This window comes from Marmota flaviventris, chromosome 10 (genome assembly GCF_047511675.1).
Source record: "Marmota flaviventris isolate mMarFla1 chromosome 10, mMarFla1.hap1, whole genome shotgun sequence".
In the NCBI taxonomy this organism is placed as follows: Eukaryota; Metazoa; Chordata; class Mammalia; order Rodentia; family Sciuridae; genus Marmota; species Marmota flaviventris.
In genome coordinates, this window is record NC_092507.1 from 10,504,763 (window position 1) to 10,523,325 (window position 18,563).

The window sequence follows — 18,563 nt, forward strand, 5'->3', positions numbered from 1 at the left end:
ACACGCAGGTCACTCGGCCGGTCATTCATCAGGTATTTATTGAGCACCTACAAAGCCGTAGCCCAAGCCGGGAGCCAGAATCGGGCATTAGGAGCGTAGACTGGGTTTCTCTACTCAGGAAGCTTGGCGTCTAGTACCAAATATGTATCGATCAGAAATCAAATGATCGATACATAGTTGAAAACCGTGATCAGAGCCAAGGAGGAACAGCGCGGGTAGCTGGGTATCAGCTGACGGGGAAGTTACACAGAGTGGGGAGTGGGTGCAGGGAAGGCCGCTCCAGCCGAGGGACACTGGGACCCACACGCGCAGTGAGCCCAGTTAGTAGGCTCCAGGATGAGCGATTAAAGGTCCAGCCAGGTCTGTTTCCCTGAATAGACGGGGTGCACCCGGGAGCGTGTTGGTAAGAGGGGATTACAGCCTGCTTGAAAAACACGTTTTCTTGAGCAGAGTCAATGCGCACCTCTTTACGCGGCCGTTATTTTAGCTGGCTCGCCTTTCGCTACCACTTCCAGACCACTGACAGCTGAGCTAATGGACTTTTATTTATTAATTCAGCTGTTTTATCACGAACTCCCCCCTATCTACGGTCACGTATCCGCCCCAGGACCAGCTGCACGGGACTGAATGGAACATTCTCACTGCCTGGTGGAAGAGCAAGTCCTAACCAGGAGCCGTGGTCTCATGCTCCCCAAATAGCTGTACACCAGGAATCCCCAAACGTCAGTCGGTTGAGGACCCCGACACTATTCTTCAATTATAAAGTAAGAGTAGAATTAATTGTAATAAGCTGTAGCTCAGTGGTAGAGCGCTTGCCTCTCACAGGCGAGGCACTGGGTTCAATCCTCAGCACCACATAAAAATAAATAAATAAAAAGATACTGTGTCAATTTACAACCAGAAACATATTAAGGAAAAAAGAGAAGTGCGCAGGGCCTGCCTTCCTAAGTAGCTATGTGGCCGGTAGACTTTGGGCCCAAGGATCCTCCTTTGTTCAAGATGGAGGGCAGCTATGCATGTGGCAGAGTGGCTGAAGACCGTGCTCTTCCTGCTGGGAGAGGGACGCTTCCCACAGCACATGCACCCCCTCTGGAACCATTCATTGCCTTCTGTGCTGAAGGATTCACTGGTGCCATCCTAAATCACGCCTTCTGTGCAGAAGTGCTTCCAAGGCCACTAGGGGGCGCCTTCTGTGCAGAAGTGCTTCCAGGGCCACTAGGGGGCGCCTTCTGTGCAGAAGTGCTTCCAGGGCCACTAGGGGGCGCCTTCTGTGCAGAAGTGCTTCCAGGGCCACTAGGGGGCGCCTTCTGTGGAGGTTGTCAAGTGGACCAGAGGGTGGATGAGAAGGAAGTGACACACGGAGATGGAGAGGCAGGTTGCTCACACTTGTTCAGATCTGGATGCATGGGAGAATGGGCCGTGTTAGTGGCTGGGGACGGAGGGGCTGTGGAGGACACTGGGAGAATCCATTGTTGGGTTTTGGCAGGCAAATGACATGATCAGAAGGAAAACTAATATTGTGTGAAGCTTGACTCCGTGTCAGAGCCCATGGCGCCATCTCTTTCCTCGGTAACGTGAGGGTTGTGTGACTAATGACCTGTGAGGGCTTTGGAAGCAGTGGCGGAAGCCAGCCCTGGCAGGTTAGTGGAACGGGGTTGATCGGATGCAGGCAGCAGCTCAGAGGGCAGAAGATGAAGCTAAAGAACGGGTAGGTTCCAGAGAACCCACAAGGATCCAGGAAGCAGGAGCCCCGGGACACTCCCTCTGGGTGGCCCACCAGGGTGGCATGTCCCCAACCCTGTGCTGCTTCTGCATTCATATTGCCAGGGGTGGCCCCGGGTGACTGTCTCCTGGCTGACAGTGGTCCCAGAGCTTCCTGCCATGCGGGAAGATGGTGCGTCCTTGATGCCATCAGAACACGGTTACAGAGGGAAGCCGTCGTCTGCCAGGTCCACCTAATGGACTGGCAGGCTTTGCCCAGTCCCACGGCCCTTCCAGTCCCCCAGCTCCAGCCTTTTGGGCCTGGGGAAGAGGGACCCCTGTCCAGGGCCTGTGCCGTAAGGGGACCCCTTTTCCCAAATCACCAAAGCACAGGGACTTTGTGTTTGTGAGGAAGCATTTTGCATGTTTGGCACCCGATAGAGCGAATGGGCGTTCAGGGCTGGAGTGGGGACTGGAAGGGCCGTGGGACTGGGCAAAGGAGGATGGCTGGGCTCCCCAGGCCAGAGGCGTGGGACAGAGGGCACTCGGGGTGGGTAAGGGGGCAATGAGAGGCTGTATCTGGGAATTGGAGCAAACGAGGGTGCCCTTGAGAAGGCTGCCCTGAGACAGGGTCCCCTTCCCGCCCTCTGCACAGCTGGTGTGACCTGGGGACAGGAAGTCCCGAGTCAGCAGCAGCGCACCTGCACACCGACCCTTGGAGCTTGCCCAGGTCAGCCCTGCCCCAGGTCCAGATGGGGCCAGTCGCCCCAGTAACCCTGACCTCCCTCTCCCCCAGCTTCTGTTGAGCTGCCCCAGCTAGTCCTTTCTGCTACTCAGGCTGTCGGTGGCCAGGGAGGGGACAGCCTGTCTCCTTCACCTCCGTGTTCTCCAAGAGGGCGCGTCCTGGGGAACAGGTTTTGGCCCCTGAGTGTATCTTGGTTGTCATTTTCAATGTTTAGAGGCACAGGATGAGAGGCTCCATTTGTGTCCTTGTCCTGGGCTCTGCAAAAATGGAAGCACCTCTGTGACAATACTGTGGCTGGGATAGAATGCACAGGTGTGAAGAGGACACCCTCGAAGCAGCCATTCAGCCTTGGCCTCTGTACGGACGACAGCATCACTAAGCTCGTTAAGCCACATGACAAGGGACAGAGGGTTTGGGATGGAGATGTGCTGAGGTGAATTTCTGCTGCCATCACATAGTCAGGCACCAGACCAGAAGCCACAGAGCTCTCACGCTAACACACGCACCGGCAGGCTCCCAGCCCGAACCAGCCCAGACAGGAAGAGCACAAGGGAGCTAGGGCAAAAGAGGCTAATGCGTCCTGAAACAGGTGCTGGCGAAAAGACGGCTCGCCTTTGGAAGCTGAAAGCAGGATCGGAATCTTTTGTTTTTCTAAGCACCAGAAGCGACCATTATTCTAAAATCCTGGGCCAAATCAGAAATGCATTTAAAAAAAAAGCAAGTTCCCCAAAGGAAAACGGCTTCAAATAGCACATAAGAGCGAATGTCTGATCTCCCAATTACTGCAGCAGGTTCCAGCCCGAGCATCTAATCCACATCCTCTGAACTCGTTGGAGAATCGATACGTGAGGTGGGCTTGGCCTCTTCCTGTCGGTCGGCGTCTCTGTTGCAAGTATGCTCGTGACTTGTCTCCAGGTAGGAAAGGGAAAGAGCCTTGAGACTTGTGGTCCCCCTTCCTGGGGGAGGGGACGGGGAGGGTGGTGTCTTTCACCCAGTGATGATGGATGGGTCAGGCAGGGGACCAACCTGCTAATGTCATGGTCCACTATGGTCCTGATCCCTCAACCCTCGGAAAAACCCCAGAGCTTCCAAGGGATCTGGGCTGCGGTCCCTCTGCTTTCAAGTTCCCAGAGCTGGGGGGCAGCGGGACTGCCAGGGTCCTTGGGTCCACGTTGGTGATCGTGAGGTGGAGCTCTGAACCCCTCCCCTACAGCCGGCCTGCGGTGGTGGCTGTGTTACAGGGAAGCCGGTCCCAGCCACACTCTGCCCCCTGGGAAGCCACGTCTTAAAACTCAGCTCAGAAATAGAAGGGAACCTGGGTCCAGAACCCCAGCAAGTCCCTGCTCTGCCCCATGGGCTCCTTGCCTCAGTTTCCCTCCTGCACGGAAGAAACAATAGCTCGGTGTAAATGGCACTTGCCCTGAAGCACCTTCCTTGATGGCCCTGTGACAGGGGATTCTCTTTGCTCCCAGCTCCGTGCTGTGCTGTGGTTCACAGGTGGCTTTGCCCCAGGGGTTCTGGGTTAGAGGCCTGATTCTCATGGTGGTGTGCTGAGGTGGTGGCCCTTTAAGAGGCGGAGACTAGTGGGGGCCTCTGGGGACGCTGCCCTGGGAAGGGGTTAGAGTAGTTGGTTCTCATAGGACCCTGAATTAGTTTTCTTGAGAGCGCTGTTTATAAAAAAATGAGTCCAACCCTCTCCTTGCTCTGACTTCCTAACTGGTGATGTGATCTCTCCCTCTTGCACACACTCTTATCACCATATTGCTGGCTGCTACAAGGTCCTCCCCAGTTGCTGGGATGCCCTTGAACCTTCAGAATTATGACCTAAATAAACCTCTTTTCTTTATAAGTTATCTAACCTGAGCTATTTCGTTATAGCAATAGAAAATGGACTAATATACCTGTTACTACGTGATTAGTACATGGCCCTGTTAATTTTTCTCCATATTACAAAACCACTATTTCTTGCCCCTCTAACACACAAAGAATGTCAGGTTCATGAGCTCAGGGACTTCTCTCTCTCGCCCACTTTTGTTGTTCTACAGTCTTGAGTTTCCTCGACCAGCGCAGCCAAACTTGCGGTTCCAGCCAGGGGTGATGGGGGATTAGAAAAATACAGACTCACACATGCAGATTCTGAAGATAAAGCTGGGATCAGGTGGAGTGCTGCTCTCTGATAGAGAAGCAGATCTAAAGAGTTATGCCAGCAATCTCTATGTGTCTCCTTATCAGGTTAAAGACCATGCAAGCATTATTCTTTTATGCAGGAAAGTTACAGAACTAGAAGCATGTTCTCAAAAGAGGAACAATATCCAAGTGTGGACACAGGGGACAAAGACCCTGTAAGAGTCATCTGGCCTCCCTCCGTATGGAACTCTGTCTTAGAGACAGGGGTGTCACAGTTTTGTCTAATCAGTTAATCTTTGCAAAGAGCTTTTTAGAAATAAGAAACATCTTCATCTAAGGGTTGCTGATGCTTGCCGAAGGTAGCTGGTGTTCTCATCTGTGTTTCCAAACCTGTGGGTCCAAAGTGCCCGTCAAGAAATACAACTGAGAATTTTCTCAGAACCCGCTGGGTCACTTTTTAAAATTCAGATCCTCGATGCAGGCTAGGAAAAGAGAGTGGTGGTCAGCAGCTGGAACTCTGTGGGTGTAGGTCAAGGACAAGCGGAGGCAGGCTGAGAGAGCGCCTACAGACAGACGGGAAGAAGAAAAGTTGAGTGTAAACAAGACCATATTTTGAGCCATAATAGAACAAGCAGTTGGTGAGCCAGTGAGAGAGCAGGACACGCGGATCCATGTGATAGAGGACATTCCCAAGGTCAAGAACTGCACAGTGATGGGAGGCTCTGGATTCCTGGGGCAGCACATGGCGGAGCCGTTGCTTGCAAGGGGCTACACCGTCAGCGTATTCGATATCCAGCAAGGTTTCGAGAATCCCCGGGTGCAGTTCTTTCTGGGTGACCTCTGCAACCAAGAGGACCTGTACCCAGCTCTGAAAGGTGTAGGCACAGGTTTCCACTGTGCATCACCCCCACCATCCAGTAACAACAAGGAGCTCCTTTATAGAGTGAATTTCATTGAATGTCATTGAAACTTGCAAAAAGGCTGGAGTTCAGAAACTCATTTTGACCAGCAGTGCCAGTGTCATCTTTGAGGGCAGTGACATCAAAAATGGAACCGAAGACCTTCCTTATGCCACGAAACCCATAGACTACTACACGGAGACCAAGATCCTACCAGAGAGAGCAGTTGTGGATGCCAGTGACCCTGAGAGAAATTTCTTAACCACAGCTATCCGTCCCCATGGCATTTTTGGCCTAGGAGATCCCCAGTTGGTCCCCATCCTCACTGAGGCATCCGAGAAGGGCCAGATGAAGTTCATGATTGGAAACGGGAAGAGCCAGCAATAGGATGATAAGGGTAGATTTCACCTTCGTGGAGAAGGTGGTCCATGGACACATCCTGGCTGGCAGAGCACCTCTCCCAGGATGCAGCACTGGGTGAGAAGGCATTTCACATCACCAACGATGAACCCATCCCTTTCTGGACGTTCCTGTCCCGCATCCCGACAGGCCTTAATTATGAGGCCCCCAAATACCACATCCCCTACTGGTGGCCCTTCTGGTGTCCCTGCTGGTAATGGTGGTCAGTCCCATCATCCAGCTCCAGCCCACTTTCACACCAAGGTGGGTTGCACTGGCTGCCACCTTCCACCACTACAGCTGTGAAAAAGCCAAAAAGGTCATGGGGTCCCAGCCACTGGTCACCATGGATGACGCCGTGGAGAGGACCGTACAGAGCTTTCTCCACCTGCGGAAGGTCAAGTGAGGCACCCTGGAGACTGGGCCATCTCAGTGTGTGCTCTGGCCACTAACCTCTTCCCCTGTGCACTGATGAACTAATAGCCTTCAAGTGAGTTCCTTCTGAGCTTAAGACTTCTTGCTAGTTAAATGAGACCATGCCCTGCTCCCTCCGTGCCTGTGAGGGTGACAAGAACAGCAGACATTCCTCTCTTCACAGCATTGGATTTGAATTTCTTAAAACAGGCAGCTTCATATGATACGGTTTTGTTCTCCCTCCATATCTCTGTATCTCTCCACTCACAATCCCCTCTCCCCACCCAAGGTTCCTTATCACAAGGACCGCCCTGAAACCATCCATTTCATTCTAGTATTCTAGTACATAATCAAGGAACCTGTCAGAAACAATCCATTTGCTGATTGAGAATGGGAGACCAGAATATCTACCATGCAAACCAGTACTAGAGTGGAAGCCACTAGAGTCTGTTCAAGGAACCATGGCTTTGACAATATCCTAGAAGAGAAGCAGAAGTTGTAAACACATGAATGAGACTTCAGATGCACATTTCATATCAACACAGTTTGGAGCAAAAAAAAAAAAAATCTTCTTTGAGTTTGGGAAGAAAATCATGAGATGATACAGAGAGATCCCTTCACATCACACTCATAAAATCCATCAGGCGACTTCAAAAGGGCATAGCACATATAATAATCTGGGCTTTTCTATCTTCTGATGATTTTCTGTTTGTAGAATATAGTTTCTTCTCCACCTAACTGAAATGTAATTTAAAGTTCTTTCCCTTTGTTGAAGGGCAGGGGGTACATGGGAAACTACAATAAAGTGAAAGTGTGCAAAAAAAAAAATTAGATTCTCAGAGTACACTCAGTAATGTCTATTGCAGGGCCAGGGATTGGCATTTAAAAGCACCTCCAAAAATTTTAGCATGCCGCCCGTCAGGAAGAGCGGGATCATGGCTGGCTGGTGGCAGGGAAATTTGGGAGTTTCAAGACTTCCGTGTCCCTTCCGATCCTGTTATCAATGCAGCTGTCTGTCCTCCAGCACAGAGAACAAGACTTGCTCTGACCTTGTCCTTCAGGGTTTTGTGTCGGACCAGAAATGGAGAAGTGAGAAGGTGCAGAATTCTCAGCCGAGGTCTCCAGCTAATTGACCATTAATGGTTTTCATTATTGACCCGGGAGCTCACTGAGGTAAACAGGGCAGGATGGAACCTCATAATTGGGTCTGCAGCCACATTAGCTGGTGCATCTTCATCAAGTGAGTGAGGGGAAGGACCGCTTGTCCCTTAGCACGTCAAGTGGAAAAATGACGTAACGTTGGCAGCAGGGTCTCACAGAGACAGGAGCTCAGTCCCTAATGACAACCATGCTCACCTGACAGGGGAGAGCAGAGGGAGGCTTCAGAGGCTGGACTTCATGCACAGTGCCCTGGGACACCAAGAGTGGTTTTTTTTTTTTTTGGAGGGGGGGGTGGGAGGATCAGGGATTGGACTCAGGGGCCCTTGACCACTGAGCCACATCCCCAGTCTTTTTTTGTATTTTATTTAGAGACAGGGTCTCACTGAGTTGCTTAGGGCCTCGCTAAGTTGCCAAGGCTGGTTTTGAATTCTAGATCCTCCTGCCTCAGCCTCCCGGGCTGCTGGGGTTACAGGAGTGTGCCAGTGCCCCCCGCACTCCAAAAGCTTTTACTCACACTATCCATGTAAGACCTGTTTACTTCCAAAATGATGTTATTACAAATCTCAAGTCACCACTGCTGGGCAAATAAACCCAGGTGAAAGCGATCTGTTATTTTGGGTCATGACTGTTACCCAGAAGATGTAGCTGGTCTCTGAAATGCTATAGATCGAGAGAGACATTGAAAGCCTCATGCTTTCGGCATGGCCTGGCTTGTCTTTTTTTTTTTCATCTCTTATTTTTATTTCTGCAAAGTGTTCCTTGGATTTCACGAAGGCCGGGGCAAAGACTTGGCAGGTTTTGCCATTAGCCACGGCCATCCTCAGAGAAACCAGGGGCCACGTGGACGCTTCTGTCTCCTGTGGGTCTGAGCATGTGATAAAGGAGGGAAGGAGGCAGGGAGGGAGGCGGAAGATGTCAGTGACGGAATGAAATTGCATTTTGCTTACTTTGAAACCTGAACAGAAATGGCCCTGTTTCCGTGCTGCAGAATCTGCCTTCTGTGTTCGAGGAATTTCACAAACCCACCACTTCATACAGAAAGGGAAATCGTCCCTGGACACCCCAACCAGAAAGGTATCATCAATTCAGCAGTGGTGAGACAGCAGTCTTTTATTTGCAAGGATAATTTGAAGGCAGACGCGGGATGTGGTGTTGAGTAGGGAAGGATTTAACGATGAGGATTTAAATGATGCTTTCTCATTCTACTGTAAAAAAAAAAAAAGTAATTTCTACAGCTCTTGGGTCACTGTTATTTATGAAGGAAATAAGGTTCGATATTAGATGTCTTAAATAATCGGGAACTCACGATAGGTGTGTGCTTGTTCAAAAGGTCAGACTTCTGTACGCGCCTCACTACTCTCAAGGTTAAGTAAGAGCTGCGGCAATTAGCACCAAAGTCTTGCTGAACTATTTTAGATTCGCCTACGCCATAAAACCTGCAATGGCCCATCCATCCCTCATCTGAATGCCGCAGACCCTTAGAGGGAGGTATTGTCATTCCGCTATTCAATAGAAAGAATGGGAGGACAGAGAGGTTAGGCAACTTGCCCAGAGTCTCACAGCAAGAAAGCAGTTGGTTAAGATCCAAACCCGACTCCCCGTGACTGTGGTCTGTGGATGGTTTTTGTTCCCTGTGCTGGATTCTCACAGTATGAGCACGTACCCTGCAGTGGGAAACCCCAGGGTGTTTTTTCCCTCTCCTAGGGCCAGACTGAAGCCCACGTGTGAGTGAAGCCATCATAAGATACAGGATGGGGCTGGGCAGAGGGTAGTTCTAGGACAGAGTCTCAGGACACAGAGTTTATCTTCAGTGACCCTAACTAGAAGGAACTAGAAGGTCATGACCGCCTGATGTCCTTGGTTTGGTCACTGGGCACTGGGCACGGAAAGACCGTTAGGCTGAAGGAGCAGAGAGGAGTGCTGGGAACAGGCACGAGTTCTGCCCGATCCCGTGGATTCCTAGAGAGCAAGGGGCCACGCTCAGAGCCAACACTAGAGACCTCCATCAGAGACCTCGTAAGATCCTGCCAACATGCCGAGGGGTCTGTGTGGCACAGCGTGGGGACTCTCCTCCCACTTCTGCATGCGTCTCAGCATCTGGGTGGCATCTCAGGGCCTGACAGTGCTGGGAACATGGGGCAGCAGCCTCACCTGGACACAGGTTGTCCCCAGCGGGCACCTCCTGAGAGCAGACTTCTGCACGGAGCTCGGGGGTGGAGAAGGCAGTGCTGATCACCAGCCGGCAGCCTTAGAGGGCCCCAGAGGCAGCAGGACTTGGCAGGGGCTGGCGGTTCTCTGTGAGCAGGTGGGACTGTCCCCAGGAAAACCTGGCTGCAGGACTTCTGTGCCCAGCTGTCAGGCTTGGGAGACTTTGGGATCCACCAGAAGTTCTGGTCACGGTGTCTGGTGGAAACGTGGCTCTTCCAGACGTTAGGGGAGTCCCCAGATATCCCTTTTCTTAGGACAGGACTGGAGAGGGTGCAGTTTCAGGTGGGGCCACCTGATGGGGACGTTAGCCACCCAGTCCTAAGGCTGTTCTCCTTTGGAAACAGTTTGATCACTTTGTTACCGTCTCGGATCTTGGTCCACTGTCTGCACAGCACAGAACTGAAGGACAGGACGCAGCGAGAGTCGGCAAGCCGCAGGGTCATTGCAAAAGCAGCGACAGATTTCTCCAGAGAGCAGGGCCCAGAGCCGGAGGCCGGTGGGGGAATTGGCTGCTCTTTGTGCGGTCCCTGGAGTGTCCTCCCTTCCTCATCTCCTCCCTGTCCACGCGCTCCTCGCTATTGTTCATTGGTGCCCCCTGCGTCCACGCGTCCATTTTAGTTTTCCTATTGGATTCCCCCACTTAAGGGCACTGGGGTGGAAGTGGCTGTCTGATTCGGTCCCCTGCTGGCGTCCATGAGCACTTTTGTCAACTGTTGACCTTGTTGGAAGACCCTCTCCTGCTCCTTTGTTCTGGCTGCGTTCCCTGGTCCTCATTCGCCATCTCGCTCTGGCTGCCCACGCCCTTCTCCGTCTCCCTCGACTTCTTGTGCAGGACCTCCTCTGTGAGATGGGGTGACAGTGACGGTGATGAGGCTGCTGCTCCCGTGTAGCCTGGGCACACCCAGGGCCCCGTGTGCTGAGTGCCCCGTTGATGCCAGCGTGTGTTACTGCAGCCAAATGTCATCTGGAGGTGGCGGTTTTAGTCCCTTTGTCTCCCTGTTTGCTAGGATTGTGTCACCCAGGACCAAGAGGACTTGGGGTGTCATGAGAGAGCAGGCTCCATTTCTTCCAGGAAAGATTCAGGAAGATGGACGACCCCCTGCGTTGGCTGGATTCCACTAGGTACCACCAGGGGGAGCCGTGGGCAATGCCGTTCTGTGCCTCCATTGGCCGTTAAAGTGGCTACTAGTGCTCACCCCCCAGGGCTGTTCCAGGAGCGAATGTGGGGAAAGGTGTGAGACATTAAGAATTGTAGGAGCCCTGGTGACTGTCTACTCAAGAGAGGCAGCCCAGGGAAACAGTGGCACCCCTGCTTGGGCGGACAGACCCAGGCTTGAGTCCTGGCTCCGCTCTCTGTATTATCTGTAGCTGTGTGGCTCACGGCAAGTTGCTAACCTCTCTGAACTTCTGTTTTCTTCCCCTGCAAACTGGCATAAGGATACCTCTCTGGAAGGATGTGAAAGGATGAAATGAGATAGTTCCTGGGAGGCACCCAGAAATACGCTCCCTTCCTCCTAAAGCACAGACCTCCCCCCCCTCCCCCGCCTACTTTCTGAATTCACTCCTGTTAGGAGAGTCACAGGTTTGGGGCCATTTTTCTCCCAGACAGAACACCCTGATGCAGCCTCTCCTACGCAGGGCTGGGTCTGCATCCAGGATGTGGCTCCTCCTCTGCAGGTGGCAGCAGAGGGGCTGGGACGCAGTGAATGAGGGTGAGCCGGCAAGTGGAGAAGGACAGAGAGGTGTTGCCCAAGGCTCTGGCAGGGTTCACTCTGCAATTGAGTGCAGCCAGGACCGAGTGTGTGTGTGTGCGTGTGCGTGTGTATAGGCATCAATATTTACATTGCTTTCTGAAATATGAGAGCCCAGGATAGACTGTTACAGTGCTAAGCACAGGGGAGCCCCACCCTGTGCCTGTCCGCAGAGCTGGGGGGTGAAGAACCATTGGCCACAAGTCCTGGTGCCCCAGGGATGAGCACGTGCAGGGAGCTGGGTGGGGCCAGGAAGGAAAGATGAGTTGAGTTTTTGGTGAACATTCTGGAAACAGGCCAGAGCATTCCTGCTTACCCCATCCAGCCCCCAGGCTCCTAGTGCATCTCAGAGGACTCACCCCTGACATGTGCCCCCCCCCCCCCCCCCCCCCCCCCCCCGCCCCGGGACGCCGATGCAAATGAAGCCCCTTGCGCAGTATATCTAAGTACTAAAAGTTATCCGACAACGCCAACCAGCTGTTAAAGGAAAATGTTGCCCCTCTGATCTTGCAGTTGCACCTGGTACCTGCGTGAAGAGCCAAGGTTGGACTCAGGCTCTGGGATCCTGCACAGTCTGCTACAGGGGACAGCGGTTCTTGTTCCCCAGCCTGAGCCCCCCCGCCCCCCCCAGTACACAGCAGGTGAAGCTGAGTGTTCAGCATCAAACCACTGCCCCTTGACCATCTCTCAGGCCCCAGGGACAAGGGACACTCAACATCCTTGGGCCTGGGAAGGGACCTGGAGAGAGTTGGGCTGGTGTCATTTGGCAGGAATTCTAGGGGTCCAGGTGGTCGGCAGTCTAGACAGTTGGGGCAGGGGACAGAGACACACGGGGATGAGTAGGGCCCTCCGTGGTGTGCGGGCAGGGGGCTCTCTGGCCAGGTGGAAGGGCACAACTGACCTCTACTGTAGCTGGAGGCTCCTCGGCACTCGTGAGAGTGTCCACACCTTCACTGCCGTGGACTGAGATTTGGGGCCATAAGTTCAAGCCTGTACCTCGCTCCCTGTCCTGGGGATACGCGGCTTCTCTCTGGGCCTCTGTTTTCTCAGCAGAGCATCGAGGTGCTGATCTAGGTCATCAGGATGTGCTTTCCAGCGCCCCGCCCACTGGGAAGGAGGTACATGTTCTTTCATTTGCGTTGACTTGTGATCGACTTTGTGCGAAAATTAGGAGAGGAAGTCATTTTAAATCAGCCACTTATTTCCCAGTTGAGAACAATTCCTTGTGTTTTTTGGTCACTAAAGGGAAAAAAAAAGTTGGCTGAGGGGCTTCCAGCCATGAAGCCCTGGGCTCTCACTGCTAATTACTGGAACTAAGTGGTTACATAATGAGGAATTTGAATATAAATACTTGGTCTTTTTAGTCTAACATTTACCCATATGAATAACCAAAATCCACAAGTGCAATCAGAGTTCATTTAAATGTTAATTTTAATTTTTATTTACCACTTGGTCTTGATGCTGAAATATACATAAGGTGAAGTTTCGAGGCTGAGGTTCCTTCTGCCGCCTCTGGCAGAATCTCTCTTGTCCTGACAGGGGCTTGCTGCCATCTGTTCCCCCTGTGTGTCAACTTTGGGGAGAGAGAGGAGAAAATGAATTTCTTTAGAAGGTGTTTTAATCTACCCCGGCACCCATCAAGGTATAAAAAAATCAAACGCGAAAAGAACACATCGGAACCTGAAGAAGGCAGAGGAATTATGTTAAGAAAAACAAACTGGGGTCGACCTGTAAAAAAGAACTAACGTTTTGGGCCCCAGCCTGCTCAGAACAAAAGTTCTTTATAAATGGCTGCTCCGCCCTGTCCTGGTGAGCAGACCTGTTCAGAAGTGACCTGGGTGAGTCTGGTCTAGGACCTGGAGTCTCCACTTTGGCACGAGTGACATTTGGGTGGAAGAGCTCTTTGAGGGGTTGGGTGGGGCTGCCCTGGGACTTGTAGGATATTTAGCAGTTCCCTGCCTCTGCCCATTAGATGCCAGTGGTGCTCCATTACGGGTTGCATTGTGTGTGTGTGTGTCCCCCAATTTGTCAAACCCCTGTACCTCAGAACGTGACCTTATTTAGGAGTAGGGGATCTTGGAGAGAGAATACCATGTGGATATGGAGATGGGTTCAGGGTGAAGCATCCAAAGCCAGAGAACGCAGGGACCCGGGGGAGGGGAGAGACCAGGGACAGAGGCTCCACCAAGCCCTCAGCAGGAGCCGACCCCGGGGATACCTGGGTAGGAAACTCCTTCTCAGTCCTTCATAGGTCACTAGTGGTGACCGCTGAACCTGCCTCAGCTGTCCCAGATGTCCTGCGGAGGTGAGATCTCCTCCTTTGTGAACGTGGGTGTTCGGATTCTCTGCCACTGCCTTCCCCCAACCCCGGTGGACGTCTAGGGCTGTGATAGAGACCGTGTGGCCCACGGAGCCTGGAAGATTCTCCGTCAGACCTTTAGCGCTTGGTGGCCCCCGTGCTCCTGGGGCACCCTGTGAACGGGCCGTGGTGACCTGAGCTCCTCGGGACTGCAGAGGTGGACGCTGAGCAGGGGGGGATGGAACTAGAGAGGCTGGGGTGCAGAGGACGACACTCGCTTGTGTGGGGCCGGCGGTGCCTCCCATCAGGCCCACCTGGGTGTCCCGACTTGGCGCCCCTGTTCTCTGCCCCGTGTTCCTTCCCTCCTGCTCTGTCTCTCTTGCGGGCGATGGATCCCTTTGGGTGGGTGGCTTCCTTGGCCCACTCTGATCTCTGAAGGGTCTCACACTCTCAGCCTGCAGGCTCCGCGTCACCTGGGGCTTCCGGCTGCCCCACGTGGTCTCTGTTCTTGGATTGATCACCTCCTGCCACTACCCCCCAGAGGGCCAGGTGGCTGGGGGAAGGGACCTTCCCTCCTGAACACATCTCCTGCAAGAAGTGCCCCTAAAGGTCCATCCTGCTGAGGGCTTTGAAAAGGGCTTTACAGAGCCCTCCCACGCTCCTCCAGGGAGAGTTCTTCAGCACTCACCTGGCCCTCAGCCCCTGGTTACCACGGCAGCCATTTCAAATCTGCCCATCACTCTGCGGGGCTGGTGGCCTTTTCAGACCTAGAGGACCCCCCTGTGTTGATTCCTTCAGGCTCTGGGCTGAACCTGAAAACACTGAAGAAGAAGAAAAACTCAAAGCCAAAAATTTGTTGTAGATAATTGCTAGGGTTTGAATCCTGTCCCTTCCCCACCAAAAAAAAAAAAAAAGTATTGGAATTCTAAAGCCTTGTGATGGATGCGATCTTATTTGGAAATCCAATCTTTGCAGATATAATCAGACTTAAAACGAGGGTGCTGAGGGGGACCCTAATCCACTGTGGCTGAGGTCCTTAGAAGAGGAGAAGAGACACAGAGACAGATGGACTCGGAGACTCCATGGCCAGTGGGGACGGAGGCTGGGGGATGCCTAGGAGTTCCGAGTGGCCTCATCTGGAGAGAGCCATGGAGGAGATTCTCCCCAAGTCCCCAGAGGAAACCAAGACTGCTGACACGTGGGTTTGGACTTCTGGCCTCCAGAACTGTAAGAGAACAATCTTACGTGGTTCTGGGCCACCTGCTTGGGTGATTTGTTCTGGCAACTCTAGAGAATGAAGGCAGCCGACAGTGTAGAGAGCTGCATTGCTGCATCTTACGCCGCCGTTCCGCGTGGCTTAGCGTGGCCTTGAGCTACAGGCACCAGCTGGAGCTCACAAGCTGGAGAGTGCTCACAGCGGTGCCTTTTCTTCCTCAAGGTCACCCTGACTTGTAACCCTCTGTGCGTCTGTGTGATTAGTGGGTTGTCTGTCCTCCTGCTCTGAGCCCTAGCCACGGCCCTCAGTGAGTGACCAGCAACAACAGGTACTCAATAAGCATTTGTCGAAAGATCGTGGGCAAGTCATTTCTCATTCTGAACCTGTTTCCCTTCCTGAAAAATAGACATATTAATGGCACTGAAGGGAAGGGGGAAAATCATCCATTCGGGCTGCTATGATGGAAGAGCCTAAGCTGAGTGGCTTCTTCATAGCAGAAGCTTTCTTTCTCACATTCGGGAAATATGGACTGCTTCCTGGTCCATTGATGGTCCTCGTGTGGTGGAAGAGACGTGGCCGCTCTCCGGGGCTCCTTTGGTAAGGGGGCTCATCCCAGTGACGAGGGCTCCGCAGTCACATCATTCCACCTGACACAGGTCTCCTGACCTGGAGTCACCACTTTGGAAATCAGGTTTCAACATACGAATTTGGGGAGAACATATTCAGACCACAGCAAAAATCCTTGTTGTTGTTCTAAGTTTTCAGCGGGGGCCCCCGTAACAAAAGACAGATGACTCAGAGAAAACCAAGGGAAGTTTGCGGATGAGCAAGTGCTGTGCACCGGTGGGAGACACCTGGGGGTCAGGCAGCCCAGGCTGCTCGGAACCGCAGCTTGTGTGGCATCTTCAACGGTCATTTGTACAGAAACAACGGGGAAAAAGACAAAGAGAAACGTGGGTAGGTTCCCAAGGTGAGAAACAGTGGGAAGGTAAGTGCGTGGGTGGAAATCAACAGGGAAAGGTGCTGCTGCCCCTGGTGCGGTCTCTGGGCTGTCAAGAACTGAGCCTTGTCTCCAGGGACAGAATACGGACGTCCTGCCTTCAGGTAGAAAGGCAGAGGAGAGAGGGAGCTTGTCCTGAATTTGTCACTACTTCATTGCCTTCAGCTCAAAAACGCTTCTTATGTCCAAAAGGCATCTTCGGGGGTGACATCCTGTTTCCTCCAGGACCTCCTTCCTGGACCACACGAGAATTAAATGAGATACGGCGTGGGCCTCCTGGTGCGTGGTGTGCGGCTGGGGCGTGGTGCGGGCGCCCTCCCCCCGGCGCCTCCGTGCGGATCTCAGAGGTGCAGAGAGCTCTGGGCACCGGGCGCCTGCTCTGAATTCTGGCCCAGCACACAGCCAGCTGGTGTGACTTGTTGTGACAACCCCAGGTAACGATTTGTCATGAAGAGCCACCGTTGAAACTTGACCCCCCTCCTCTCCCCGCTCAGGGAAGTTTCCATGGTTTCTAAAACCTCATCACGAAACAGCCCAAAGACACAGAAAGAACCTTCCTTGAAATTGCCATCAAGGCCACACTTGTCACCCTGGGGAAAGCTAATGGGCAGAAACATATTGATGTGTTAACAGTTTGAGACCTTTCCCCTAAGAAAACCTTTTAGCCAGCGAGGGTTCATTCACCTTAATTAAAAATTATCCAATGGATACATCTCTTTCCACCCCTCTGTGGACACACATGGAGATTTTCCTTTTTTTTTTTTTAAGGAAAATTAAATTTAAAAACTCATCCTTCTTCAAATAAATCCTTTGTTTGCTTTATCAAGCAGAAAAGCCTGCTGGCTACTCATTGTCAATTAAACGTAGGTGTTAATTAAAATGGCCATGTGCAAACACTCCTCGGGATTAATCTGCCACGCGGGGCCCTGTCACTGAGGCTGGCCCTGCATCGCACGATCCCCGCGACTTCCTGGGACCCCAGAGAGAGCTCTTCAGCATGAGTTTGCTGTATCAAGTGTGAACAGCTCTTTCCCCCAAGCGATGGGTCGCAGGGAACTGTTGGTGCATCCAGAGCGTAGCCTATGGGTCAAACCCTGGCCTTGCCCTCTTTCCTATGGCCTGTGAGCTAAAAACGGCCTTCCCTTTTCAAATATCTGAAACCAACCAAAAGAACCGTGGTATTTCGTGGCACATGGGAGTCGTTACAAAATTGAAATCTCAGGGTCTATGAATAAAGTTTTATTGGTACAGAGTCATGACCCTATGTTTGTTTATTGGCTTTGGGGAGGACCTGGATGTAAATGATCACTGGTGCTGAACTTGAGTGTAATCACGCGTGTGTAACACACATGCACACACGCACACACACACACGCACGCATGCTCTGTGCTATCTCCTGGCACCCCTGTGGTGAAGCTGCCTGACCACCCAGCATGGTGTGCTCCTCGCTGAGCGGTGAGGTAGATGGTCTTGTCCATCCCGTGACTCACCTACCTTTGTCTAAGCCGCTGAGCTGTGATCTTGGGGGCAGTGAGTTTGGTGATGGAGCCGGTACTCAGGGTGGGCTGAGGGTGGTCACTGCCTTTCAGGGATGGTGTCTCTTCTCCCACCGTCCCTCATGGCCTGGCGTATTGGTCGGCTTCATGACATTGTGACAAATGTCCCAGGTAAACAGCTCTAAGGAGGGGAGGTTTATTTTGGCTGACAGCTTGGGAGCTTCGGGTGGCTGTTGGTGGCCCACTGCTCTTGGACCTGTGGTGAAGCCGTCCATGGTGGCAGGATCACATGGTGGGAGGTCCGGTGGCTAGGGACGCAGAGAGAGGGAGACAGGGAGGGCTGGGGTCCCCAGAGCCCCTCAAAGGCACACCCCAGTGACCTAACGTCCTTCCACCAGGCTCTACCTCTGAAGGATTCCCTCATCTCCTAATAGCGCCATGGCCTGGTGACCCAGCCGTCAACATATGGCCTTTGGGGGACATTCAAGATGCAGACTATGGGGACCGTCTTCTTCCTTTAAGAGGAGAAGGCCAGCGCTGCCCCCAATCTCCAGGGCAGGTGGTGGTGAGGGTGGTGAGATGGCAAATAAGGGTTGATGTCCCTCCTTGTTGTCTTACGAGAAAGGCCAGGTCTGGGGCAGATGTCTGAAACTGTCTTCTGAAAGGACTGTCCCAAGTCCCAAGTCCCCCTGGATTGCTCCTGGGGACAGATGGTGTATTCTAGGCATGTGCCCCAGAACTTGCTGCCCAGGGGTGAGAACAGAGTCAGCCCTGTGCCCGGTGTCCCAAGCTTAGGGCCAGCTTGGGACCCCCAGGAGGCGAATGATACCTGCTCTGCCAAAGCTCCGTCCACCCAGAGCTCGCTCGTCCCGAGCACCGGCTCCTCGTCCCTGCATTGCCTGGATGACCTCAAGTTTCCCTCCCACCTCCACAGACTTCGAGGGCCCAGAGTGTCCCCAGGGGACCAGACCTCCTTGTACTCACTCATCCGTGGCCTCTTGCCACTCCTTACGCATCTAAAATCTCTGCCAGTTATTCTGATTCTTCTGTGTATAAGCGTTTTCCCACGAGACGTCAATTTGGCCTAACTGTAGGCCTGGGAATATCACAGATATATCTATATCATGAAATAACCGTGGAAAGCAAT

General features: G+C 52.7%; 1 protein-coding gene and 1 pseudogene across 3 annotated transcripts in view; both read left to right on the plus strand.

Moving 5' to 3' along the window:
* Positions 1-18,563, plus strand: part of Kazn (kazrin, periplakin interacting protein) — a 952,488-nt gene that overhangs the window by 134,926 nt on the left and 798,999 nt on the right. The gene's annotated exons all lie outside the window — the stretch shown is intronic.
* On the plus strand, positions 4,920-6,401 carry LOC114105411 (sterol-4-alpha-carboxylate 3-dehydrogenase, decarboxylating pseudogene; annotated as a pseudogene).